General features: G+C 40.4%; 1 long non-coding RNA gene across 11 annotated transcripts in view; it reads left to right on the top strand.

The window, feature by feature from the left end:
* Nucleotides 1–27,565, top strand: part of LOC140627662 (uncharacterized) — a 527,802-nt gene that overhangs the window by 395,923 nt on the left and 104,314 nt on the right. For 10 of the 11 annotated variants that reach the window (XR_012026315.1, XR_012026308.1, XR_012026307.1 and 7 more), the window contains one exon: nt 10,291–10,956. The exons of the other annotated variant lie outside the window; for it this stretch is intronic. This is a non-coding gene — a long non-coding RNA (uncharacterized lncRNA). Of the gene's footprint in view, nt 1–10,290; nt 10,957–27,565 lie in introns of those variants that run through there. 11 annotated transcript variants of the gene reach the window in all.

The following is a 27,565-nucleotide window of genomic DNA, read 5'->3' as shown; positions in this document are numbered from 1 at the left end:
AAACCTTGATATTTTATTTTTTTGTAAGCAAAACGAACTATCTAAAAATTCAAATTACAGAATTATTTGGAAACAAATGGTCATGAATCAATAAGCAAAAAGTTGGCGTCTGTTATTTACCCCCTTAAAATACTCTTCACAATCAACAAAACAAAAATGAGCAAAACTGTGAACAGGCAATTTCCAGAAAAAGAGAAATAAATTAACTAATTAACATTTTAAAAACCAAACTCATGCTGTCCCTCCTGCCGGAAAATAATTTTGCAAGGCTTTACTTTTTTCCTATTATTTTGGTGAAAAAAAATTACAAAGTGGTAGTAACATGGTTTTTATTTTAAAAAGAAAGAAAGAAAAATGCTGGAAAATGGAAACTTTTGAAAAATCTTGGTGGATTAAATTAATGAATATACTCAAGTTTCTATTGTATATATTCAGTACATTTAAAGTGTATATAATTCTTGATAGTGTGATTTGTTCCAAAAAAGCTAGTTATAAAAATATCTGCAAAAATGATCAAAGATATAGCTATCTAGAAAGTAAGGATAGATAAAATAAGACACACAAATACAGGTGTTCATTTTTATAGAAAAAGGAAGTGAAGGCATAATTGTTTATAATAGAATATTATTCAATACCTTATTTTACATTCATCTAATGGAATAGTGCCCTGAACTTTGAGGTAATCCTATGGAAATGAAAGGTGCTATGCAAAAATAGGAATATGATATCATTAGAATGTATAATGAGATTCATTGTTGCAGATATATATTTATAACATGGCTATATTGGGGAGGAAGTATTATGGAGGACCTTGAGTGGATATTTAGAAATTTAAAAATTTGCCTTTACATGCATATCTATTACTTTGAGAACAAAAAATAAGTAGTAATGTACGGAGTTCAAGTGAAAGTATCTGAATAAGAACATCATCTACTCAACAAGTATCATTGGGGAGGCAAGATTTGTGTGAGCAAAATAAACAACTAATACTTTAAAAAGTGTTTTTAGTCCAGAAGAGTAAAAAAACACATGCTCTCTAGTTGAAATGTAAGAGATAGCTCCCTCATGGTGAAAGAATGAACCTCAATTTGCTAGCATCTTGCAATTAAGTTTCTCCCGGTATGTTGAGATGAATGTGCTCAGGTGCCTGGAGAATAAAATACAGTATCCCCTTAAAACATTACAGTCCTTTTTCCTTTCTGGTCAAGAAGAGGACTGATCACACCCTCAGCCTTCACTGTCTTATGGGATAAGGAGATTGACATCTATTTTTCCTGAATAAATGCTGTTTTATATTAACATTCTTGCCATAAAAAATGTAGCAATAGAGGGATGCCTGGCTCAGTATGTGGAGCATGTGACTCTTGATGATGATGATGATGATGATGATATAGATAGATAGAGATAGAGATAGAGATAGAGATAGATAGAGATAGAGATAGAGATAGAGATATATATCAACATGGTCTGGGAGAAGTCTTTAAGAATTGTTGTAATCTTTCTATCATGTTGAAAAACACGTCTCTACAATTTGGCATCTGACTTAAAGGTCAGACAATTGTCTTTCCAAAAGCTGAGGTGTGGATGGTGGAGACGGATAGGTGAGAGTATTTGTTTCATTAGATACCTGAATTTTCTAAGTACTCCTTGTTCAGTTTTTCTGGATTCCCATGACATTTCTTAATCCTCTCCTCCATTTTTGTGAGCTAGACTGATGGAATTTCCATTCCTCTCAGTCAAGAATTCTCACTGTCCATTTTCAGATGTTTGCAGCCAACAGAAATAACTCCTTTCTAGGATGGATGGAAAAGGACATCACGTCAGTAAATGAAATAGCCTGAGTAAAAAATAATAATAAAATAAAATAATAATAAAATAAAATAAAAAATAAAAAATAAAAATAAAATGTTCCGCTTGGCCCTGGTCATCTCTATCACAGCAAGGGTTCTAGGCACCCTGAGAAGGAGCAAATCCTTAAGCACAAGTTAGAATGCTACATTTGACAACGGTTGAAACACAGGTAGCACAAAGATGTAGAGTTTGTGATTTGTGATGGTTGAGAATACTTTGCAAGGAGTGACTGACTCCACTCAAATGTGTTTATTCAGGGAAATTCTGCAGCACATTGAGAACAAGCCAGATGATTAAAAGCCAAGGCCCATAACTCCAGGCTGACTTGTTTCATTATTTTCCTGCATGCTGGTGTATATAGCAAAGCATGGAGCTAATGTGGTGCGTTAAATCACAGCCCTGAATTTGTTTGCTTGGAGTTTTCTCTTGTTCAGTTAAAATAAATTGGAAAAAATGGAAAGGCTTTCAGATTTTCCCCCCTGTTCAACTCAATTCAGTGTGGATCAATCAAACCAGACCCTGAAACCATGTTGGATGCTCTTGTAAATCTCAAATCTCTCTGGATGGTCCCACGCCTCTATATTGTGATCAAATAGATGTCTGGGAATATGAACCTAACAGGCAGAGTTATAAGCAGTGGCTTCTGTAATCACAGCAAAAATATATTTTCTTTCATTTCCATGAAAAATATATTTGCAAGTTGCTCCCCTAAAGCAGATAAAACTAAGGGAGGGACCATAATTTCTGATGACATTAAAAAATGCCTTGACATAGAGACTATTTCTTGTTGGTTAATATTAGAGGCTGACAGCCAGTCAGATTGTTTTAGATGTCATGCAAGCTGAGGAAGTGTTAAAGCATTTGGCAAACTGTGTGGCAATCCCAGGTGAGGGATTACTGATGAAAGCGTGCATTGGAGATTCAAGTATTAATTTCAGGGACCCCTGGGTGGCTCATGGGTTGAGCATCTGCCTTCAGCTCAGGGCGTGATCCTAGGGTCCTGGAATCGAGTCCTGCATGGGGCTCCCCACCACAGGGAGCCCTCTACCTGTGTCTCTGTGTCTCTCCTGAATAAATAAGTAAAATATGTTTTAGAAAAGTATTAGTTTCATTGCTTACATATCTCTTGGTCAGATTTACTTTTTTTTTTTTTTTAAGATTTTCTTAGAGAGAGAGAGAGAGAGAGAGAGAGAGAGAGAGTGTGTGTGCGTGCACACATGAAGGGAGAGGCAGAGGGAGAAAGAAGAGGAGAGAATTTCAAGCAGCCTCTGCTGAGCATGGAGCCCCCATTTCATGGCTCAATCTCACAACCCATGAGATCACCACCTGAGCTGAAATCAATAGTCGGACGCTTAACCAAATGAACCTCCCAGGTGCCCCAAGGTCAGATATATTTTCAAAAATTTATCCTTGACTATACCTATTTTCTTAGGTACCAGCAATAATACTTTAGAAAGTGGGAAAAAGGGATCCCTGGGTGGCGCAGCGGTTTGGCGCCTGCCTTTGGCCCAGGGCGCGATCCTGGAGACCCGGGATCGAATCCCACGTCGGGCTCCCAGTGCATGGAGCCTGCTTCTCCCTCTGCCTGTGTCTCTGCCTCTCTCTCTCTCTCTCTGTGACTATCATAAATAAATTTTAAAAAAAATTAAAAAAAAAAAGAAAGTGGGAAAAAGTGAGTAACTGATAGTTTTCTCAATCTGGAAATAGCTTGGCTACCTCTTTTCCATTAGTTAACAAATTTGTATTACTAGACTTGCTTAGCGTTATGTATTGATTATCTGTTGGCTAGATGGTAGGTGAAGCTTACTTCTCACTAAAACTGTATGTCTCTTTCTGAGACTTTGAGAACCATATTTTGATAAGGGTCTTAGAATGTTCTCTATTCATTCTATAAATTCAAATTATCACATTTAAGGTTGAGTATAAGTATATAAAAATTCAGCTCTTCCCCATCCCTTACAATAACATGACCATAAAGGATGTGCAAGGCAGATGATCATTATCAGTATCAAATTTGGAATTTTTTTCTGGCATGTACCTTTTGTAGAAGATTTTACAGATCTGTAGGAAAAAGGTAAACACACTAGAAAAGGAAGGGAGGGATACAATAGACAATTTTCAGCATTACAAATTGTGTATAGAATACTTATTAAAGGAGCACCTTGCTGGCTTAGTCAGTGGAGTGTGTAGCTCCTGATCTCAAGGTTGTTGGTTCAAGCCCCATGCTGAGTTTAAAGATTACTTTAAAGTCTTTTTTTTTAAAAAAAGAATACTTACTCAAGAAATCATCAAACAACAACAAAAAGAGTATAATTAAAAATACAATGACATAGGGGCACCTGGGTGGCTCAGGTGCTTAAGCGTCAGCCCTCGGCTCAGGTCATGATCTCAGGATCCTGGGACTGAGCCCCTAGTTAAGCTCCGTCCTCAGCGGGGAGTCGGCTTCTCCCCCACCCTCTGCCTCTCTCTCTGCCCCTGCTCATGCTCGCTGTCTCTCAAGTAAATAAAATTTTACATAAAATAAATCCACAATTCAGAGTAGTTTCATAAAAATTAAGTACAGTTGGGGCGCCCGGGTGGCTCAGTCGGTTAAACATCTGCCTTCAGCTTGTCATGATCCCAGGGTCCTGGAATTGAGTTCCGTATCCCACTCCCTGCTCAGCGGGAAGCCTGCTTCTCCCTCAGCCCCTCCCCCTGTTCATGCTTGCAAGTTCTCTCTCCCTCTCTCAAATCACTAAGATCTTTTTAAAAAATACATTAACATAGGAGATACCGTATAATCCAGCTTGAAGTGACAAGGCATACATAGAGGGCAAGTAGGAGTATTCATTATAGGGCAGCCCGGGTGGCTTAGCGGTTTAGCAGTTTAGCGCTGCCTTTGGCCCAGGGCCTCATCCTGGGGCCCCGAGATCGGTTCCCGCGTTGGGCTCCCTGCATGGAGCCTGCTTCTCCCTCTGCCTGTGTCTCTGCCTCTCTCTCTCTCTCTCTGTGTGTGTCTTTCATGAATAAATAAATAAAATCTTTAAAAAAAAAGAATATTCGTTATAAATGTGCATAACTGGAATTGAACAATTCTATTGCTATTTTTCAGAAATTTAACCACAGTTATACAAGATAAATAGAAATTCTTTTAACATTGTTTGATAAAGGGGATCCCTGGATGGCTCAGCAGTTTAGCGCTTGCCTTTGGCCCAGGGCGCAATCCTGGAGCCCCGAGATTCAGTCCCATGTTGGGCTCCCAGCATGGAGCCTGCTTCTCCCTCTGCCTGTGTCTCTGCCATTCTCTCTCTCTCTCTCTCTCTGTCTATCATGAATAAACAAATCTTAAAAAAAAAAAACATTGTTTGATAAAAGTGTAATTGTAAACTTCCTAAAATGCCAACATCATAACACTGGTTAAAGAAATCTATATTAGCATGAAGTGATACTGAGAACTAGTAACAGGGTGATATGTCTTCATTTGCTCACAGAAAGTTGTTTAAAAGCAACTAGTTCAGAATATTTATGCAATCCTGTATTTTAATCTGTGTGTATAAATATACCCAAAATAATGTGTACCAGGCTATACATGCTGTTTATTTGGGGGCACACAGATGAATGTGGGAATAACGGTACAAAGGACAATTTTTCTCTACTCTCTATAATTCATAAGAAAATATAAGCAGTATGATGTCTTCAGTGTTTTTATGAAGAACACAAAATTGTACAAACTTGTACGTAACTCTCACGTTTGCCCTCTGTGACCTGTAAAAATATGGTAAAGAGAGAATCCAATGTCACTGTATCCCTGGGGGAACCACACAGCATAATGTGGCAGTAATCTTTCGATTTTTAAGCTATAACACAAACGTCACGCTCTACGATTTTAAATATTAATCATCATTAGCATTCCCCCGTGGTAACTCAAGCAGGCTTCAGTTTAATTGCATAAAACTTGAGATCGTTGCCTCTCAAAATATTTTGAAGACACACGATTTTGAAAACTAGAACCAAAGTACTGCAAATACATCTTAAAGTAGATTGAGCCTAGGCAAGTGTCCATCATCAGGGACAGCTTCTCTGTTTTCACTCTGCTTCCTTTCCCGCAGTGAAGACTAGAAGCCCTGGTTCCCCATCTCTTGTCTGAGTTTGCAGGCGTTGAGCCGTCCTCGTCTGATGCTAGTCATATGGACAGATGACACTTTGAGACTCTGTCCCTCCTGTGATAGCAGTAGGCTCAGAACACAGTTACAGCAAAGGCAGTAATTTACAGATGATGCCTGAACTCCCCGCATCTCACAACCACACCCTTTGTAAATTCATATGATCGGTCAATCCACTGGCTACAATGAACTTACTCTATCTGGCTTATGGTTGGTTTTTCAGTAGCTGGAGAAAACCTTGTTAGATGATTTCTAACTTCATCTTCTAGGTGGCTTTTGGGTTTTTATGCTGGCTTGTAGAACACAATTCATTTATCTCCTTTAAAAAGTAAGTGGTAAAGACAAACCATAAGAAACTCCTAACTCTGGGAAACAAAGGGTTGCAAAAGGGGAAGTGGGTAGGGGGATGGGGTAACTGGGCGACGGGCATTAAGGAGGGCGCCATGTGTTAGGCTATTTGTTGGCAAATTGAATTTAAATAAAATTTTAAAAATAAAAAGTAAGTGATAGAAACAAATTGAGTAGAAAGCTAGAGGTCGGCCTGTACACGAGCGTGTGTTATGAATGAGCTTTGAAGGCAAACATCACAACAAACTCCTGGCCACATGAAAAATCTAACTGAATGTTGGAAAGACAAACATGGTTTGGTAGTGCCTGTTTTTAAATGAAATGAATTTGATGTCGCTATGTTATAAAATCAATACATAATATTTACAAGCAATTTTGAAAAAAATATATAGTTAGCTAGCTGTTGACAGTCATGTGGCCTTCCGTAGTTACTAACTTTATTGCTTTATGTTTCTTCTATATTTATCAAAATCTTTTATTCCATTTTTCGTTTTATATTATCATATCCATGCCATTTTAGTAATTGCATAAAATACTGTTTTATGTTTTTACCTATACATTTTTCTGCTATAGATATTATTCTATTTTTGACTAATATTTGCTATTTTGACTAAGACTTCCACAGGTTTTTTGATATTTGTTGATATTTATTAATTTTGATTTTATGATAGCTTTTTATGTTTAATGTCCTTAGAATAAATTTCCAAATGTGAAATTGCCATATGAAGAGTATACCCATATTTTAAGTACTTGACACTGGGAAGCCCCAGTGGCCCAGCGGTTTAGCGTTGCCTTCAGTCCAGGGTGTGATCACGGAGCCCCAGAATCGAGTCCCACATCGGGCTCCCTGCAGGGAGCCTGCTCCTCCCTCTGCCTGTGTCTCTGCCTCTCTTTGTGTGTGTGTGTGTCTCATGAATAAATAAATAAAAATCTTTTAAAAAAAAGTACTTGACACATATGCTGAAAGCTTACCAAATTACAATTTATATCCACTGGACACACTCAAACAACAGACAATCTTAACTTCTCAGAGGTTTTGCCAGTTTAACAAACTGAAAGTCTGGTATTCGTTTTTCTTTCTTTCTTTCTTTCTTCTTTCAGTAGTGAGGTTGACTACTCCCCCATACATTTTATTTATTTATTTATTTATTATTTATTTATTTATTTATTTATTTATTTATTTATTTATTTATAAAGATTTTATTTATTTATTCACGAGAGACACAGAGAGAGAGAGGCAGAGAGAGCAGCAGGCTCCATGCACGGAGCCCGATGTGGGACTCGACTCCGGGTCCCCAGGATCACACCCTGGGCTGAAGGTGGCGCCAAACCGCTGAGCCATCCGGGCTGCCCCTCCCCATACATTTTAAAATCCACTTTATTGAGTTGTGATTAATATATGATAAGCAGTACATGTTTAATGTATGCATCTCAATGAGTTTAGGATTAACTGTACATCTGTGAGACCATCACCACTACCAAGGACATAAGTATATCCATCGCCTCCCAAAGTTTCCTCACAGATTCTTTTTTTTTTTTTTTAAGATTTTATTTATTTATTCATGAGAGAGAGAGAGAGGCAGAGACATAGGCAGAGGGAGAAGCAGGCTCCATGCAGGAGCCCGACATGGGACTCGATCCTGGGACTCCAGGATCATGCCCTGGGCCAAAGGCAGGTGCTAAACCTCTGAGCCACCCAGGGATCCCCTCTTCCCAGATTCTTTACCACCATCACCATCATTACATTATTTGGGTATGGTAAGAAAACATAAGACATATCCTTCTAGAAAAATTTAAGTATACAATATTGTTAACTGTATAATCTGTTCTGTAGAGTGGATCTCCAGGACTTCTTCATGTAATGTAATTTATACCCACTGAACAACAACTCCCATCACCCCCGCCCTGGCAGACATTCCATTCTCTGCTCTATTTTATGTAAGATTTTATTTATTTATTCATGAGAGACTCCGAGAGAGAGAGGCAGAGACACAGGCAGAGGGAGTAGCAGGCTCCCTGCAGGGAGCCCGATGTGGGACTCTATTCTGGGGCTCCGTGATCACACCCTGAGTCGAAGGCAGGCGCTCAACCGCTGAGCCACCCAGGCATCCCAAATTTGATTCTTTTAGGTTCCACACATAAGTGAAATCATGCAATGTTTTTTTAACTATATATAATTCTCAGTTTGTGTGACAAGTTTAAGCAAAGAGAACCAGTTGTTTTCTTTATAGTTGTCTCTTTGAAGATAAAATTAATCTATTTGCTGCTCTATGCTAGACATTTTGTAAAACAGTTACTTAAGAATATGAAAATTGGCCAGTCAGGCAAGACTGTATTTTCTTTAGATGTAATAAATGAAAAGCTAATAAAATATAAAACAATACAGCGTACATACAAGAAATTGACAATTAGTTGCACCTGGGCAGTGGAGAGCAGGTTGTTAGATTTATATTATGTAATTATTTCAGTGATGCTGAGGTGATCCAAAATGTCTTTAGAATCTTGTCTTAGAATTTTCCTGAAGAATTAAGACATATTCCTTTAGATAAAAACATTAAAAAAAATCTTATGAAGGTGGGTTTGGAATTCTGGGGGGGAAATACCATAAGTTATCTGGGGACTGTTCATTAGGGGAAAAGAGTGGAAAATAGTATCCACCAAAAATAAGTTTTTAATATCAAGAGACAGAGCTATTTTTACATGTCATCATGAGCCATCATTCGTGTAAAATCTTGGGTGCACATTAATCATACTGTCCTTGGTCCACAAAGTAGAACTACAGAGATAATGCTTGAGGGTTAGGAGCCCACCTAGAATCACAGATTCCTAGAAGGTTAGATCTAGAAGGAACCAGAGAGATTCTATTGCTCAAGCCCCTAATTTTAGATGAAGAAATTAATGCCCAGAGAAGCAAAATGGATTTACAGAGGCCCCAAATAGGTGCTAGTTCTGACAAGGAACTAAAATCTCTAGCATCCCAATTCAGTCCTTTGCAGGGAAAATGGACAAGTTGAAGGAGAATGTGGTCCCAATATCTCTTCTGTGGGATGACCAACTAAGAAGAAAATCAGAGTTAAGAAATGGGTGTGGATAATAATGAGGTAGAGCTTAGAAACATTCTAAAAATAATAAATACTGATGGCATAAGAAAAAACTTAGTCTAATCTAGTGAATCATGACTTTTGAGAGAAAGGATAATATTCTATGCACCTTTGAATTTTAAGTGCCAGGCAAAGTGTGCAACTCATAGAAAGTTCTCAAAACTCTTCTTTAAAAACTGTTTGACAGTTTCACAGCGCTCATCAATGATGAGTTGAACCATTTCTATTCTTCATCAACAGTAGAGACTGCAGTAGGTGGGTGCCAGCCATATTGGCCAGGGCAGGTTTAAATGTGTGGGTACAGCTGGAATATTGGAAACACCAGGACTGATTTTAAATCCCAACTAAGTCCACATATCAACATGAACTGTGCCATAGAAGCCACTGCTCTTCAACATATAACTTCCAATTGGGAAAGTTTGATTTCTCCTTTGATTTTTAGTTAAGAGAGAACTTTCTGGATGCATGTGTAAGCCTGAAACATTTCCTTCTTGCTCATGTCGCGTGTGTGAAGTACAGCTCCTACTCAAATTTGAACATGTTTGTTCTCATGGCCGTTCATGCTCAAGAGCCTAGGATGCACTGAAGTCTTCATCTGGTGTTGGTCTCAATGGCAGCGTCGCTGTAACCTCCTGATGACTTTGTACATGTCTGATATGTTCCAGCACCCTTTGGGGTTCATGCAGTGGCTCACTTCCATGAACTGGAGAGCTGAATTTTCCTGTCTAGCAATAGCTTTCATGTGTTTTCAATAAGAGAAAACAGATGCATATGCAGTTATCTTTGCAGTCCATAAATTCACAGAAATGTGGTCTTTCTTTTTTTTTTTTTTCCATCTCCACCAAAAGCTGCTGAGGTTTACCAGGCATCCAAGACCTTGCTCTCGACGCATAACCTCTGAGCCCCATGCAGCCCGCAGCAAGAGACCCAAGGCTGTTCTCAAAACAGTGCACCTGCTTAAGCCATCTGTGAGTCCAAACAGATCCAATTTCCCTTGCACTTCATTTATACTAACAACAATCACATGGGTGAAGCTGAATTCTTCAATCAAGGCATCGATGGGGACATAGCTGGATCAACCCCAAGTAATCTACACAGATAGTGTGCGAAAAAACATTTATATGCAGAAATCCACTGAAATCTTCTACTGCTTCGCTCATTTCAGAAATGAGGAAACTAAAGCACCTGATCACATAAGGTGACTTGCCTCTTATAAGGTCACTGGAAGACTTACAGACTCAATGAAAAATATTTTACAACATCCACATATAATTGCTACTCAACCCAGTTTTCATCTGTTAAATATGTCCATTTGAGAAGGACATAGCATTAGCTACATCCTAAATAGATATTTTTTAAGATCCCGTGCTTAAAAAAAAAAAAAAAAAAAAAAAAAAGGTGGTGGTGCCTGCAGTTGAAAGTACCGTGATAATATGCCACTGGGTAAGTATTGTTCAAGAGTAAACCAACCTTCCTGACCATTCATTTATTAAGTCAGATACTTAAGTTCTAATTTGGACAAATTAGCTAGTAGAATTACTCTATCCTTTGTACTCAATATCCGGGATATATCTCTATGACTGTCTTTATCCTGAGGGTTAGAATAAAGCTTTGGTAATGTCCTGAATCTTGAGCAAGCTCTCCCTGTATTTCATTGCTTCTTGTCTTTGTCTTCTTTTATTTTTTACTGCCCTGTCATTTGTTTTCTGCTTAAAGAAGGGTTGAAACTACTTGATATCTCAAATATTATAAGTAAAGTAACCACTCATGACTAAACTCCACGATGCTAAAAATATGCTCATCACGGTAAGTGTACTCTTCATCCCCATCACCTATTTCACCCATTCCCCACCAACTCCCCCCTGGTAACCATCATCTTCTCTATAGCTAAGTGCCTATTTTTTTATTGGTCTCTTTTTTCTTTGTTGGTTTGTTTTGTTTTTTAAATTTCACATATGAGTGAAATCATATGGTATTTGTTATTCTCTAACTGGCTTATTTCACTTAGCATTGTATCCTCTATACTCATCCATGTTGTTGCAAAGGGCAAGATTTCATTTTTGTTTATGACTAATACTCCGTTTCATATCTTTTTTATTCATTCATCTATTGATAGACACTTGGGTTGCTTCCATAGCTTGGCTACTGCAAATAATGCAGCAGTGAACATAGTAGTGTGTATAGCTTTTGGAATTAGGTTTTTGTATTTGGGTAAATACTCACTAGTGGAATTACTGGATCTTGTCATAATTCTTTTTAATTTTTTGAGGAGGCTCCATACTGTTTTCCACAGTGGCTGCACCAGCTAGCATTTCCACCAGCGGTGCACAATGGTTCCTTTTTATCTACATCCTTTCCAACACCTGTTGTTTCTTGTGTTATTGATTTTAGCCATTCTGACAGGTGTGAGGCAATATCTCATTGTAATTTTGATTGACATTTCTCTGCTGATTAGTGATGTTGAGCATCTTTTCATGTATCTGTTGCCCCATCTGTATGTCTTCTTTACGTAAATGTTTGTTCACATGCTTACATCTTCTGCCCATTTTTTTCTGCCTATTTTTTAATGGAATTATTTGGCTTTTTTGGTGTTGTACAAGTTCTTTATATATTTTTGATACTAACCCTTTATCAGATATATCATTTGCAAGTATCTTTTCTCATTCTATGAGTTGCCTTTTAGTTTTGTTGAGTGTTTCCTTTGCTGTGCAGCTTTTTCTTGTGATGAAGTCCCAATAGTTTATTTTTGTTTTTGTTTTTCTTGCATCAGGAGACATCTAGAAATATGTTGCTATGACCAATGTCAGAGAAATTACTGCCTGTGCTCTCTCGTAGAGTTTTTGTGGTTTTAGGTCTCACATTTAAGTCTTTAATCCATGTGACTTTACTTTTCTGTCAGTATAGGAAAGTGTCTAGTTTCATTCTTTCGCACATTGATGTCTAGTTTTCCCAGCACTAGTTGTTGAAGGGATTTTTTCCCATTGTGTTCTCTGCCTCCTATGTTGTAGATTAATTGATTACATAAACGTGGGTTTATTTCTGGGCTCTATATTCTGGTCCATTGACCTATGCACCTATTTTTTGGATTAGTACTGCTTTGTCATATATGAAGAGAAGACATTTAAACTACATTTATGTTACTAATAAGTTTTAGTAGTTGTTAAGGAAGATTTGAGAATGGGCAAGAATAGAATCTCTCCTTGTTTACATTATAATTTCTTTATGTTATCATATATAATATATAATTGCTGAAACTCTCCTGAAAACATTTGGAAAGAGATGGGGAACCTGGAGCACAAAAAAATGATGAAATAACATAAGTATAGGAGAAAGGTAAAATATTTTTGAAAAGCAACAATGAATGGGGCTTAACAGATATTGAAGAAATGCAAAGTGATTATCATAAGGTGGTAGGATGATGGTTTAGGAATTGATATAAACATACAAATGTAAATTCTAGAAAAATTTCCAAAGATGAGTAAGAAATTAAGATATGATAAAGGTGGCATTTTCAATGAGAACAGTCCCATTGACCAATCCATGGCATGGACGCAGCTGATTTTCTGAAAACAACGTCTTCCTTCACTGTAGACATAATATGAAGATAGTATGTCCTCACATCAACAGAATATCCAGATAGAGGAAAAAGTTTAAGTATAAAAATATAAGAAATGCCAATAACTGCAATATAAATGGTTTAATGACTAGGGGTTACCATACTTTAAAAAATGTGCAATGATTAAAAACAATTTTTTAAAGTAAGTAATTTAAAACAATGAAACAAACCAGTGATAGCAGGGTGTGGAAAACTATATAGCAAGTATGCCAGTTCTAACCTGAGAATGGATCTTACTTACCCATTCTAAGAATGGTTTTTACATGTTTAAATGGTTGTAAAACAAAACAAAGAGAGAAGAAAAAAAAAGATATCAAAAAATGACAAAAGGAAGAAAAATAGAGAAAACAGAAAAATGAGAGAAGACAAAGAGGAATGTGCAACAGAGATTGTATGCAGCCACAAATCCTGAAATGTTCACTGGCCCTTCCTGGAAAAGTCTGTATCCCTTGGTTTTCACTGTACACCAAATAAAAATAAAAATATCAAAAACACCATAAACAATAAGTGAATGAAAATTTGGGGTGAGAAGGATTTGAAGTATGTATCAAAAATTTACCCTCTTTAATATAAGAATAAACAATCAAAACAAAACAAAACTTACCTTCAGTTTTACGTACTGGGAGTCTCAAAGAATATTTACATTTTTAATGTAAGTTGATAATCATTTTTTCTGAGTGTAATTGTATTTCTACTTACGATTCACCATATTTTGTCTTAGAAGGAAAAAGAAAGATTTTCCAGGGATAATTAAGAGCCTCAATTTGATGATTTACAAACCCATGTGGCAGAACAGGGGTAAAGTTCTCAACATTGTGGGAGGCACAGATTAAACTCTGTGGTCAGGTCGCTTGGGTGGCTCAGCGGTAGAGCATCTGCCTTCGGCTCAGGGCATGATCCCAGGGTGCCGGGATCGAGTCCCGCATCGGGCTCCCTGCATAGAGCCTGCTTCTCCCTCTGCCTGTGTCTCTGCCTCTCTCTGTGTGTCTCTCATGAATAAATAAATAATGTCTTTTTTAAAAATAATAAAAACAAACTCTGTGGTCTGCTGAAACATGTAACCACTTAGTGGTTTGGTGTCAGACGCAGCAAGGAGGAGGCACATGCATGACCTCACAAGGATCCCGAGATGGTCTGAGAAGTTAGAGGAACCCTTCACTCTTGTCCTTCTCGTAGGGGATTTGGAGTGGAAGGGATGACAGACGTGTCCACTCAGGGGTAAAAGTACAGATGAGACATGCTGAGGTGGGGGGCATGCTGGAGACCTCCCCAGGGGTAGGCGCTGTCCCAGTCATTGAGCCTGATAACCAGTGAATTTGTGCTAATATTCAGAATAGCCATTCATTCATTCATGCACCCCTGTCTGCTGGGCACCTGCCAAGTGACAAGATATGTTCTATCCACAGGCAACTGAAGACATAGCAGCAGGGCGCCTTGGTGGCTCAGTCAGTTGAGCATCTGCCTTTGGCTCAGGTCATGATCTCAGGGTCCTGGGATCGAGTTCTGCATCAGGGATCCTAAGATTGAGCCCTGTGTTGGGCTCCCTGCTCAGCAGGGAGTCTGCTTCTCCCTCTGCCCATCCCCCCTTCTCACGGGTGCTCACTCGCTCTCTCTCTCTCTCTCTCTCTCTCAAATAAATAAATAAAATATTTTAAAAAGGTGAAAAATTGGAAATAAAACATAGCTGCAGCCCAGTTCCCCACACAAGCAAAAGTTTGTGTGCCCTTCATAGCAGACCACATCTTGTCCTGTAGCTGTCCCCTTGTGCTTCAGTCTGAGGCAGTTAGACCAGTCTGCCTCTTGCATCAAGCCAGGTGTGCATCCTCACACTATGTTTTGGGCAGAAGGGGCCTGAAGACATAGATGAGTTTAATATAAGAATCATTAATAATTGGTTATTTTTCTTTTTTGCTGGGTTTTCACTTTTCTTACCTTATGGTTTGTATGGGTTTTGCATTCTGTACCTGTACGAATCCTAAATCATGTTCCATCTTGCTTTATAAGTGGAAGCACTGTATTGTACTGTTTAATGTCTCTGCTCATAATTAAGTAACACGTATTAGGTATGAGAATGCATGTGCATCCGTCAGTATATATGCTATTTCTGGATTCACCCGGAAACATATGGATTACATCCTTCTTCAAGGGATAGATCATTTAATTTCATTTATTAACTGATTGTATATATTTAATTTAATTTGTAAAATTAGGTTCTGAAGTGTAGAGACGTGGTCTGAACGAAAATACTGTTGAGAGTGAGATACTATTCAATGCTTATTAAATTGGACTTCCATCCTGCAATCTGGTGTGGGTGATGTAAGTCCAACCTTTTTGCTTGATTATGGACCCGTTAATTCGAGATTGATTTTTAAAGCACAGGCTTTAGTTTACCAGCACTCTGGCTGGTGTATTGACAAGCCAGGCCACCGAAGGGACTTTGTGACCTAGGTCACACCAGCTAGTGGAGGGTCTGTAGGGCTATTAGGTCAAGCCCTGTTTTAATTAACCTGAAATCACTTGAGCATCACTCCTGATTTTTAGTAATTTCTGTCCTCCTAAATTGACTCATGGGCTCTGCTGCTTCCCCGAGGTTCAACATAATCATGTCATTGTTATTTCTCAGTTATATTCCAAAAATGCACATCTCCCCTTTTAAAATTAAACATCATTAATATCTGCAGGCTCGAGTGCATGTGTGCACAAACGTACACACACACGAATTGACAGTTAATCTGGAAAATTTAATGTGTCCTAGTTGATGAATAAAGTCTTACATAGCACAGCAAGGCACGTTACCTTTCATGGTTCAAAAAGACGATTTTACTGGAAATACTTTGTAAAACAACAGAGCCGTGTAAATATGTGCTATAGGGCCTTTGAGTTTTGCAAAAAGTTATATTCTGAGATCTTTGCATACTTCCAAAGATATGAATACCAATAGAATGTGACTTTAACCTTGAAAGGCAGTAGCGATTTTATTTTCTTTAGATTTTATTTATTTATTCTTGAGAGACAGAGAGGCAGAGACACAGGCAGAGGGAGAAGCAGGCTCCCTGCGGGGAGCCCGATGTGGGACTTGATCCCGGAACCCGGGGATCACACCCTGAGTGGAAGGCAGATGCTCAACTACTGAGCCACCCAGGCGTCCCAACTATACTTTTAATTTAATTACAGAGCGTTGCATGAGAATGCATCTCAGTCGCTGGTTCAGAAGACTAGTCATGTATTTAAAGTAATAAAACATATATTGTCCCTGAAGCGAATACCATTGCTGAAAATTCAGAATTTTAGTTACCCCAAGAACTTTTATATATATAAATTTTAATCAAATAGTATTTTGCTGCCCTATGATTCAAATGCAGGCTATATACAGTATATTTGCTGTATTTATTTTGTATCTTGTCTTCACTGTATTTAAAATATTAAAGTGAAATGTTAACTTTTTAAATACATGGAAATTACATTTTCATAGTCTGTTACCTCTTCTCACTGAACAGTTCAAAGATTGAAATCTCTTTGTTTTATAAGAACTTCATTTATACACTCAAATAACTGATAAAAAATAGGATTTTTTAAATTATCTGAATTTTTTGTCTCAGTTTTCCACCTTATTGTTCATAGACAGTTGGATGTGAAAAACACACAAATTTCAACAACAATTAAAATCCGAGCCCTCTGCTGTCAGATGTTTGCTGCTGATGGATGGGTTTGGACAAGGTGCTCACACATGTGCCTTCGCACCAAGTCTACTTGGAATCAGAACAATGCCAATTGCAGGATTCATTTGTCTGACAAGAAGTCGTGTGACAGCTCCGGCGATTCATCATCACTTTATATTCTGAGTGGGATAGAATTCTCCCCAAGCTAACAATGTGAAATTAGGCAAGGGCTGCTATCTTGCTGTAGACATGTCTGTGTTATCGAGACTATTTAGTTGACACACATGTATTGAGGATTTATAGGAGGTGAAGCCCAGAAGAGCATGAGGCAAAAACTGGAAGAGCCACTCAGAGTAGATTGAACATATAACACGCCTCATCTCTGAAATAATGAAACAGGTCATTTAATCATGAAGCATGAATGATCATGTTTGGAGTAAAAATGCGCTTGGCTTCTACGCAGCTTCAGAGAGTCCAGTATCTAGTTCAGGGTGTAAAGAAAACAGACTTTGGCACATGCTCAAAATACTATCTGTATATTTTCTGTGTTTGATTTTGAGTAACAAAATTGGAGACGTTTCTGGTAGTTTTAATGATTCCTGGAGCTACTGCCAAGAAATTTACCAGTGAAAGCGTGGAAGAAGAGGAGGTGTCGGAGGATGAACATTGCTACTGAGCATCGTTACTGCTCCTGGAAGGGCCCAGGACAACAGGACAGTGAGGAGTGGGCGTCAGCCACGGAGGACAATACGGCATGCAGACACCATGGGGAAACTCCCCACTCAGCGCGCAGGTGCCAACACACACACCTAACTTGGGTTAAGACTCTATCACAAACTTATTTTAGAAAGGGATTTTTTTTTTTTTTTTTTTTTTTTTTGCAGCCAGTATGACACATCTTAGAAGAAGAAACATTTGTATATTAAGGACTCTGCGTTGTTTTTATTTTGAGGAAATAGCTTGCTCTTTGCTTGAGTGAAAGACCGACGTACGTGTGAGTTGTTCGGGTCTCTTTCCCTAGAAGAGAAGCAGCAGCTGATATTTCTTCCTAAAAATTCCAGACCAGCATCACGTGCTGATGGAAGGGAACTGAAGACATGTGGCATCAGAACTCAGGGAATCATTTGTTATAGAGTCATGTCCCGTTGATGTCCTGCATGGCACAGACAGGAAGCACGTGGAGGGTGTGATGTACCACGAAGAGTGCCCTCTACAGACAACGAGCAAGAGTAAGCATCATGCATATGTGTGCGATGCTAAATAACAGTATTTAGCCACACGATACTGAAGTCAAAGGGAGCGTGAGGAAAGAGTTTTGTAAGATTTCCATGGAAGGAGAGATCGGTTTCCAACTCAGACAGCAAAGAAAGCCCTTCTGGAGGATTTGAAGTTGAGCCTGGCTCTGCAGGATGCCTTCTGAGTTCAGGCCACACCAACTCTGGTGTTTACCAAACCCCTGCAGATGTGGATGAGCTGCTACTCTGCTCTGCTAAGTTTCCTGCAATGGATTTTCTTAAAACGAAAACATACCTATATATTGTGCCTCTGCCACATGTTTAAAACTGCTGCATTTGGGAGCCCCTTCCAGCTTTGCACCCCAAAGTACTTCAGCCTTGTCTTACTGAAACCCACAAGAGTCTTGATTTAGAGACAAGAAATATGATATTGTGTGTGAGGCTATAAACACAAGCTGTCGATGAATGGATCATTCGTATCCCTTAGCGTGTGTCTTTTGAGTGTCTGTGAAGGACACAGGTTTGTACTAGACAGGACTTCTATCATAAAAAGGCAAGAAATCCTGGAGCCCAGACAAGGAGTGACCAGAGAAATATAAAACTCTTAAGCAAAATGCAGGAGATGTGTCTGGGATAGAGGGAAGCAAGCATTTTCAAACCATCCTGGGTACAGTGATGATTTAGTTTCCAGGTTGTCTTAGGGTTCTCCAGAGAAACAGATGCAAGGGGAGAATATTTGGAGATTAAATGAGGAATTGGCTCTCATGATTGTGGGTGCTGAGAAGCCCCCGAATCTGCCATGTGCAAGCTGGAAACCCAGGCGAGGCGATGGTGTCCGTTGCAGTGTGAGGGTGGAAGAGGATGAAACGAGATGTGCCCAGGAACGGCCCAGGTGCTTCCTTAGTAGAGACACGGGGACCGTGGTGTGAAAGTTGAGCAGGAAAGAGGGCGGCTGAGTGGGGCCTGGGACTCTGCACTCTCTTGGCATCTTCGCTGTACATCTAGGGCTGTTCCGCCATGAAACAGCCGTAGATGTTCACGGAATGAGTGGTTCACGGGTTGGTTGGTTTGCTGTAAACTGGAGGGAAGAGTGGGTGGCGAGACGGCAGTTGGGACCTAGAGTGGTGGCAGGACAGTCGCCCATCGCTGGGCGTGATGAGACTAAATGGACAGCGTGGTTGGCAGGTTATTTCAGAGAATCATGGTCTTCAGAGCCAAAGTGGCCAGAACACGTGAGCCCAGGAGGAGCTTCAGAGAAACAACTGCGGTTTGGATCTGGATGTGGCTGGCTTTAGAGATGTCACAGTGACCGAGCTCAGTGTAGACACCGGGAGAGTGGGGACAGCGTGAATCCCACACTGAGAGTCCTAGAGGAGGCGTGGAGGAAAGGAGAAATGGAGGAGGGCGTGTTGTGCTCCAGAAGATGGGTGACAAGAGGGGGGATCAGTGCGCCACAGGGCTTCTGGGCCTCCGCACGCTGGCCTTGGGCAGGCAGCCTCTGCGCGCTGGGCAGCAGCGTCCGGGGCCTGCACCGCCACGGGCCGACCCCCAGCCCCCTGCGCCGGCAGCCAGACCCCCTCCGGACGGCGGTGCAGAGCCACCCATGTGGACTTCAAGTTCAGTCTGTGGGGCAGAGAAGGCCGGCTGGGAAGAGAGGACGGGGAAGAAAGAGGGAGACATTTGTAGCTCTTTCTGCTTTGTGCGGCCTCAGCTCCAGCCGCCAGCATCAGTAACCCTACAAACACACACCCCACACCCCACACCCCACACCCCACACCCCCCGGTATCTGTTGGATGAATTTTGTTGGCAGGAAATATGTGCATTGTGTGTGTCCTTTCAGCCAAGCAGAAGTTCACATGTGCTAATTCTGTCTCAACGTGGGAAGAATTATTCTATTTTTGCAGGCCCGCGTCCCAGGCTGCACCGGGCCACACACAGAGCCACAAATGCCCAGGAACCATGATTCTGTGTGCACATGAGGTGGCGCTGTTTGCGGAACGGGGCAGCTGTTGACAGCAGATGTTCGAGAACAGTCGGCTGGCAGCGCGCTTCTGAGAGCCAACAGAGCAAGGAGGCGTCTTCCAAACTAACCGTTGCCCTCATGCTCTGTGGTTTGCTTGCCTGCTTGCCTACTAGCTCAATTCTTATGGTTCCCTTCCTCGCTCGTGCATCTGGTTGGAAATGTGGGACATCTCATGATCCGGATGTAGCCCACAGTGCTATTTGCCACAAGACACGCAGAGCAAAGGCATTCTGAAAACAAGATAGTTGTTTCTAGAAGCTTTGCAGGCTCTTTTAGAGCATCAGGCGCTCTTGACTACTAAATATTGTTGCTTCGGGATTCTTAACTAGTGCCCTGATCAGGCCCACCAGATGTGGTGTGCTGGCAAGGGGATTTCACTTGTGTGGGGCTCTTCCCTGTAATCCATACACCAGGCCAATGCTCCTAAAACCAGGCAAGCCCAGAGCGAAGGACATTGTACAAACTACCTGACCGGTAGCCCTAAGAATTGTCAAGATCATGAGAAACAAGGAAACCCAAAATGCCATATATTGTGGGAGGCTAATGAGACCTGAAGATGATCGCAGTGTGGGACCCTCAGTGGAATCTGGGACAGGAAGAGGGCATTACCCTGGAGAGTTGAAAAAACCCAAGCACAGTGTGGAGTTTAACTAATAGTAGTACAGCAACATTCATCTCTTAGCTGGGACAAATGTCCTGTGGTTGTGCAAGATGGGAACATCTCAGGGGGGCATAGGAACTCTCTCTACTTACTGTCTTTCCAACTTTCCATAGATCCAGAATTATTTACAAATAAAAAGTTTATTTAAAGAAAACTGCATCCTGAAAGGCTTGGAAGTATATAAGTTTTAAATTCATAAAGCATTAACTGGGCATCCACTACATATCTAATCCTGAATCTGGTTTGCAAGTTCAAGTCAAGGCCAAGAAAATGCGCTCCTGGTTGAAAGCCATTAGGAGTGAAGGCAAACAAATGTTGAGCAGGAGAGTAATGGAAGCCAGCCTTTGTGTAAATGGGATTCGGGTCTACTCACACGGCATCTTTGTGAGAAGTACGTATTGTGATAGGTGAAGATTCCTGAGCTCAGAGTGCCTAAGCTGTTTGTCTGCTATCACACAGCAGCATGTTGTGGACTTGAGTTCTGTCTCTATCCAAGTAAAAAGCACCTATTTTCCACTCAAATGAGGTTTGACGCAAAAACTTACGACACAGGAGAAGAGGTTGAAGAAGATCAAGAAGAGGTCTAACATATTCCCAAATTAGAAATAGCTATGTGGGGGCACCTGGAAGGCTCAGGGGTTGAGCATCTGAGTATGTTTTTGGCAAACTTCCACTCCGGTGGGACACATGTGATGCAAACGTGTCCTCGTGGAGCACTGTGTCAACCGTAGGCCTTGCGTGATGTCCCAGGGTGAAATAACTGCCTGTCCTCTGTGATGAAAGGTAGCAACTGTTCTGGAATAGATTTCCCATGCCAAACTTCTTCCTGAACCCCCCTGGATTTCCCAGTGATGATGTAAAAAGGAGTCTGACAGCTCAAAGTGCCATTTCCAGACGAAAGAAAAAAAAAACACAAGCAGGGCTTTTGTAAATTATTTAAATAGTGTGTCGAGTTCAAGAAAGAGAGTTCCATTTCATGGTGCAGACAGATCCATTCTAAACCTATTGGTAAATTGAGAATCTGCTTTGGGAAACCTTTCATTGGAAACATCCAGTGACCATGGCAGTTAAATATCCGGAAAGCTATCCTCCGTTCACACTTCATCATGCTTGGGTGTTAGAGTCTGGAAGCAATGACGACTCTAGCAGGTTCCAACCCTGTGCTCAAGTGTTCTGTGTGGGCAGTAAAATTGGATCCTATTATATGCATTTCTCTCAAAAGATGAAGAAACCATATTGAAACCATAGTCTAGTTGAAACGTGTGTTTTGTTGTTCTTTGTTTCATTAAGCTTATTGTATTAATAACATAGAGAAGGCTGGAAAAGGAAGGAATTTTAGGAAGGAAAATAGGAGGACGACGTCTTGAAAAGAAGGAGTATATAACATTCGGTCTGGAGAACAAAAAGAAAATCGTTAAAAATAGTAATAATGCGAGCATCTGAGTGTCTCAGTGGTTGAACGTCTGCCTTTGGCTCAGGTCATGATCCTGGGGTTCCAGGATCGAGTCCTGCATCGGGGTCCCCACGGGAAGCCTGCTTCTCCCTCTGCCTGTGTCTCTGCCTCTCTCTGGGTCTCTCATGAATAAATAAATAAAATCTTAAAAATAAATAAATAAAAAATAAACTCATAAAAAAAATAGTAATAGTGCTTCAGTGGAAGACCCGGATAGGTATCTTAATGCTGCCACTTTCTGGTCAGCTAGCTTTTCATTAGTGTTTATTATAAATGCTTTTGAATCATAAAATATTTTTTAAAGATTTATGTGAGAGGAGCAGAGGGAAAAGGAGAGAGAAACCCAAGCAGACTCCATTCTGAGCACAGAGCCGGGCGCGTGGCTCGATCTCAGGTCCCTGAGTGCATGACCTAAGCTGAAATCACGAGGCGGATGCTCTACCGACTGCATCACAGAGAAAAGTATGGAGAATGTTATAATGAGCAGTTTCGCACCTCGCATAACTTTTAATATTCTGCCTTATTTGGTTCACATACTTTTTAACTATTAGAATCATCGACCACATATATTGGTCCCCATTCCCTTTCTCTCCTGCCCATCCCAGATATAATTATTAATCCTTACTTGGTTTTTATTATCCTCATACAAACTCGCATACTTTTATTATGCACTCATGTGCATCTGTAGACAATATATGGTTAAGTTATGTAAATGGCATCATATTGTCTGTGCTCTTTTGTACTCATTTTTTTTCCCCACACAAAATTATGTGTTTTAACTTCAGCCATATTATATAGATGATGGTATCATATATTTTAAGTGCAGGGCAGGTCTCAGTGAACTATCCTGACCATATTTGTATATATATGGTGACATATTTATGCATTCTCCTATCAGTGAACATCTAAGCTGCTTCTGGGTTTTTGCTGTTACCTTCAGTCCTGTAATTTGTTTACACATTACTTGGAGCTCAAAAACAGACATATTGCATTGCAGCCCAGGTGTCAAGAGTTTCAAGAGTTTCGCAGCAGCCCAGGCTCCTCATCAGACCTCTCCCAGACCAACTTCCTGAGATTTGGACAGCAAGTAACAGGCCCTGCTCTTTGTAAAGAACACCTTCTGAGGTTCTAACGGGCACCTGGGACTGAGATAAGCCCCTCCCCTCCTCTAGAGAAACTCTTGCATCTGATCGATAAGTAATGATGCACGAGAACGTTTATTACACTGTATTCCGGAAGAGGGGTTGCTAATGTGCAACCAAGGATGAGACCTGCTCCAGAATAGACCCACAGAGGTGCAGTTTCCAGGTGGTCCATGGGGTAGGAGCAAGTGCAGGTGTAACTTTGTTCAGTATTGCCAGCTGCCCACCAGAAGAATCAAATCAGTCATACATGCTCCCATCAACACATAGTAATACTGCTCTTTTGGGATAGAAACTCATGCCTTTGCGATATTTTGTAACTTCTTTTCTAACCTCACAGTGAAGTCAGGCTCTTTCTGGTCGTTGTCCATTTTGGTTTGCTTTTCACTAGATTGCATTCCGTATAACTTGTGCATTTTGAAGTGTCTTGGGGATTTTTAAATTAGTAATCTGTTGTTCTTACTAAAAAATTATATCCAGAAACCATCCATATCAGTAAAATAAATTAGCATATGTGGCCTTCTCCTCTGTGACTTGATTTTTCTTTTAAAAAAATCTCCTTTATAGGGACGCCTGGGTGGCTCCGTGGTTGAGCACCTGCCTTCGGCTCAGGGCAGGATCCCAGTCCCGGGATCGAGTCCCGCGTCGGGCTCCCTGTGAGGAGCCTGCTTCTTCCTCTGCCTGTGTCTCTGCCTCTCTCTGTGTGTCTCTCATGAATAAATAAAGTGTCTTTTAAAAAATCTCATTTACAGTATCTCTTCTTATGCAAATTAAAAGAAAACAATGTCAAATTTTCAATATTTGTATATGTTTCTTAATGATTTGAATAGTGTTAACAGCTTGAGGAATTCTGTAAAGTGCAGGCACCTTTGCAGAACGTACCCCTGTCTGGACACAGAACATGTCATCACCTCAGATAGTTCTCTGTGGAGCCTCTGGGAAGCCCTCCATCTGCTTCTTTTTTTTTTTTTTTTTTTTTTTTTTAACATTCGGAGATGTTTTAAGAACATGATGGGAAGAACATGGCGAGGTTCAGACATTGTAATTGTGATTACTTTCTTCTGTCTGGTGTTTTCACATCCCATTTTCTTAAAGGTATCTTTTGATAAGTAGAAGGTGATTTTTTTTTTAGTTTTGAAAAGCCTAATTTATTAACTCTTCCTTTCTACTGAATACATTCTGTGTCCTGAGAAGTCTTTGGCTGCCCCAGGATCATATATTCTGTGTTTATTTTACTCTAGAAATTGTTTATGATTTTAGATTTTATGTTTCAGTCTCTGATGCATTCACGTTGGCTGTTTTTCCATTTAGATATCCAGCTGTTCTATCATCACCATTTTTGTAAATTTGTTTTTTTTTTAATTGGTATAAAGTTGGGTAGGTTCAGAGCCTAGCTTTGGTCCTGCTTTCTGTAGGTGGTGGTTCCAATGTCACGTCAGTCTTCAGAGCCTTTGCTGGCTGTGTGAGTGTGCCCGGCACGTGCATCCCCGAAGTGGTTCATGTCGTGGTTCAGTGCTCTGCTTCCTCCTCTCTGTTCCACATGTTGCAGAGTTTAGGAATAAACCTCCTAAGCCTCCTCTGACCGGGACTTCGGATGCCTTACATAGAGAAGTAGGGACTGCGTTTCTCTGGCTCGCCCCCTCTGGAATCAGCCCCACGTAGGGTCACCAGCAAAAATACACCATGCCCAGTTCAGTATATGATGAATATATATGGTTTAGTATGGGTGCATCCTAAATAGCCCGTGGAACATGCTTATATTAAAAACATCTTCACTGTTGATCTGAAATGATAATTTTACTAAGAATCCTGTATTTTTATTTGCAATCTTGTATTTTTGTTAAATCTGCCAGATGTTCCCCACAGTCTGTGCCTCCTAGCTGCCTCCTTACCCGATTCCTGTGGCCAGAAAGACAGGTTTCTATGAGGGCTGTGGCTGCACACACACACACACACACACACACACACACACACTCCCAGCACTATTGTGCAGGTCTGTGTGAGCAGGGCCACATTTGGGATGAAGCAGGGAGAGAGGAGAGATCACGATTTGCCTACAGGCGACAGGCCGCAGGGCTCCTGGGGAAAGAAGTGGGACGGGTCTGCTGTGGGGGCTGTAGCTGCAGCCCCATAGCTGCCCCCAGAGCAGTGTGGTCATTCAGCCAGCATCAGGAGAGGGGAGAGCGCAGCCAGGCCCAGAGAAACCCGGATGCCCTCCTCCCTCCCGGGTGCAGGAGGCCCCTTGCCTGGTTTAAGGGCAGTTTCTCCTGGAGAGGAGTCACCGGTGGCCCTTCCCCCGCCCCCCCTAACCAGGTCAGGCTCCCCTCAGCGCATCCCCTCAGCGCTCCACTCCCTCAAAGCTGGGAAACCAAGAAGGAAAAACTGTTAGGGGACCGTTTCAAATCTGGATTTCAGTCCCTTGTGTGAACTACTGTTCAATTTGTAGGGATCCCAAGTGAGTGTTTTTGTAATTTGTCCCCAGATTTTAACTTCTTCCATGGAAGAAGGACGTTTTAATTGTCTTATTCCATCTTTTCTTCATTATTATAATTTGAAAAATCTCCTCTTTTCCCATGAAATTACTTGGGGATAGTTCTCACCATCTAGTTGTGTGGCCCTTTCACATCACTGTTGTGACCTATGTGTCTTCCTGAGGCCACACAGTCCTAATTTTTACTCTGACCTACTCTAGCTCCACAGGAACTCTCAAAAGCAAGTAACAGGAGGCCTGCAAAGTTGCTCATGTTTTTCAAGGTTGTTTTGGCTATTCTGGGTCCTTTGCCACCCCTCTAAATTTCCGGCATTGCCTGTCAACAAAGCTTGCTGGAAATATAATTAGAATTGCATTCCATCTATAGATAACAGGCCTGAAATTGAGATCTTAACAAATGGAGTCTTCGAATACGTGAGCATGATTCATGTTTTCATTTATCTTAATCTACTTTAATTTCTCTTGGCAATGTTGTGTTGTTTCAGGGCAGAGGTTTTGCTCAGATTTTGTTGGATTTATCCCTGATACTCTATGTTTTATGATGTTGTTGTAGATGGCATTTTGGTACTCACAATTACATTTCCTTGTTACTAGCATGTAAACATAGAACTAATGCATTTCTAATGACCTTTTCATTCTAACCCCATGCGAAATTCACCAATTAGAATTAATAGTCATCTGTATACTGTAGTATCGTCTACACACAAAACCATGTTTCTGCAATGATACCCTCTTGCCTCTACCTTCTTAATATCATCACTTTAGATAATGCAATTTACAGTTGAACCTAGAACAAACCTGGGGTTTGGGTGCCGGGCCCCTGCACAGTCAAAAATATGTCTATAACTTCTGATTCTCCAAAAAGTTAACCACTAATGGCCGACTGTCAACTGGAAGCCTTATTGGTAACAAACAGTTGATTATCACATATCTTTATGTTCTATGTATTACATACTCTGTTCTTACAATAAAGTGAGCTAGGGGAAAGAAGATGCTATTCAGAAAATCATTAAGGGGGCAGCCCCGGTGGTGCAGTGGTTTAGCGCTGCCTGCAGCCTGGGGTGTGATCCTGGAGATCCGGGATCGAGTCCCACGTCGGGCTTCCTGCATGGAGCCTGCTTCTCCCTCCGCCTGTGTCTCTGTCTCTCTCTCGCTCTCTCTGAATAAATAAATAAATAAATCTTAAAAAAAAAAAAAAGAAAACCATTAAGGAAGACAAAATACATTTATGGTACCGTACTCTATTTATTGAAAAAGAAAACCCATGTGTATGTGGACCCTTGTAGTTCAAACCCAGTGTTGTTCCAGAATCAAGGAATAACTGTATTGTTGCACTAACTGTGACCATCAGTACAACATATGAGAAAAAAATATCATTTTCTTAAGCTACATTTTAGTGGCAAGTGTACAGTGTTTTACAGTCAGACTCCCACAGTTGTGAGTGGGTCTTAAATTTTATCACCCTTTATACTTTTAAACTTACCACATTTGTCTCTTATATTAATAAAAGGAGTTACATTGATTGGTTTTTTTTACATGTTAATTCAGCCTTGCTTTTGATGAGGCTCCTTTGGCCATAATGTATTATCTTTTTTGTTCCTGATGATTGCTGAATTTTATTTTGTGAAGTATTGTTGTGTTTACGTTTTATTTCTTATACTGTTCTTACTTGTTTTCAGTATCAGGGTTACTCTGGCTTTACTCAATCATATATAATGTGCCTTCTGGGTTTTTTTGAAGGAGTTTGTATGGTTTTCATATTATTTCTTCCTTTAATGTCTAGAATTCATCAGTTGAGCTGTTTGACCTCAAATTTTCTTTGGAAGAAGGTTTTAGTTTTAA

The sequence above is a fragment of the Canis lupus genome, chromosome X (genome assembly GCF_048164855.1).
Source record: "Canis lupus baileyi chromosome X, mCanLup2.hap1, whole genome shotgun sequence".
Lineage (NCBI taxonomy): Eukaryota > Metazoa > Chordata > Mammalia > Carnivora > Canidae > Canis > Canis lupus.
This window is presented reverse-complemented; position numbering and strand designations above follow the sequence as displayed.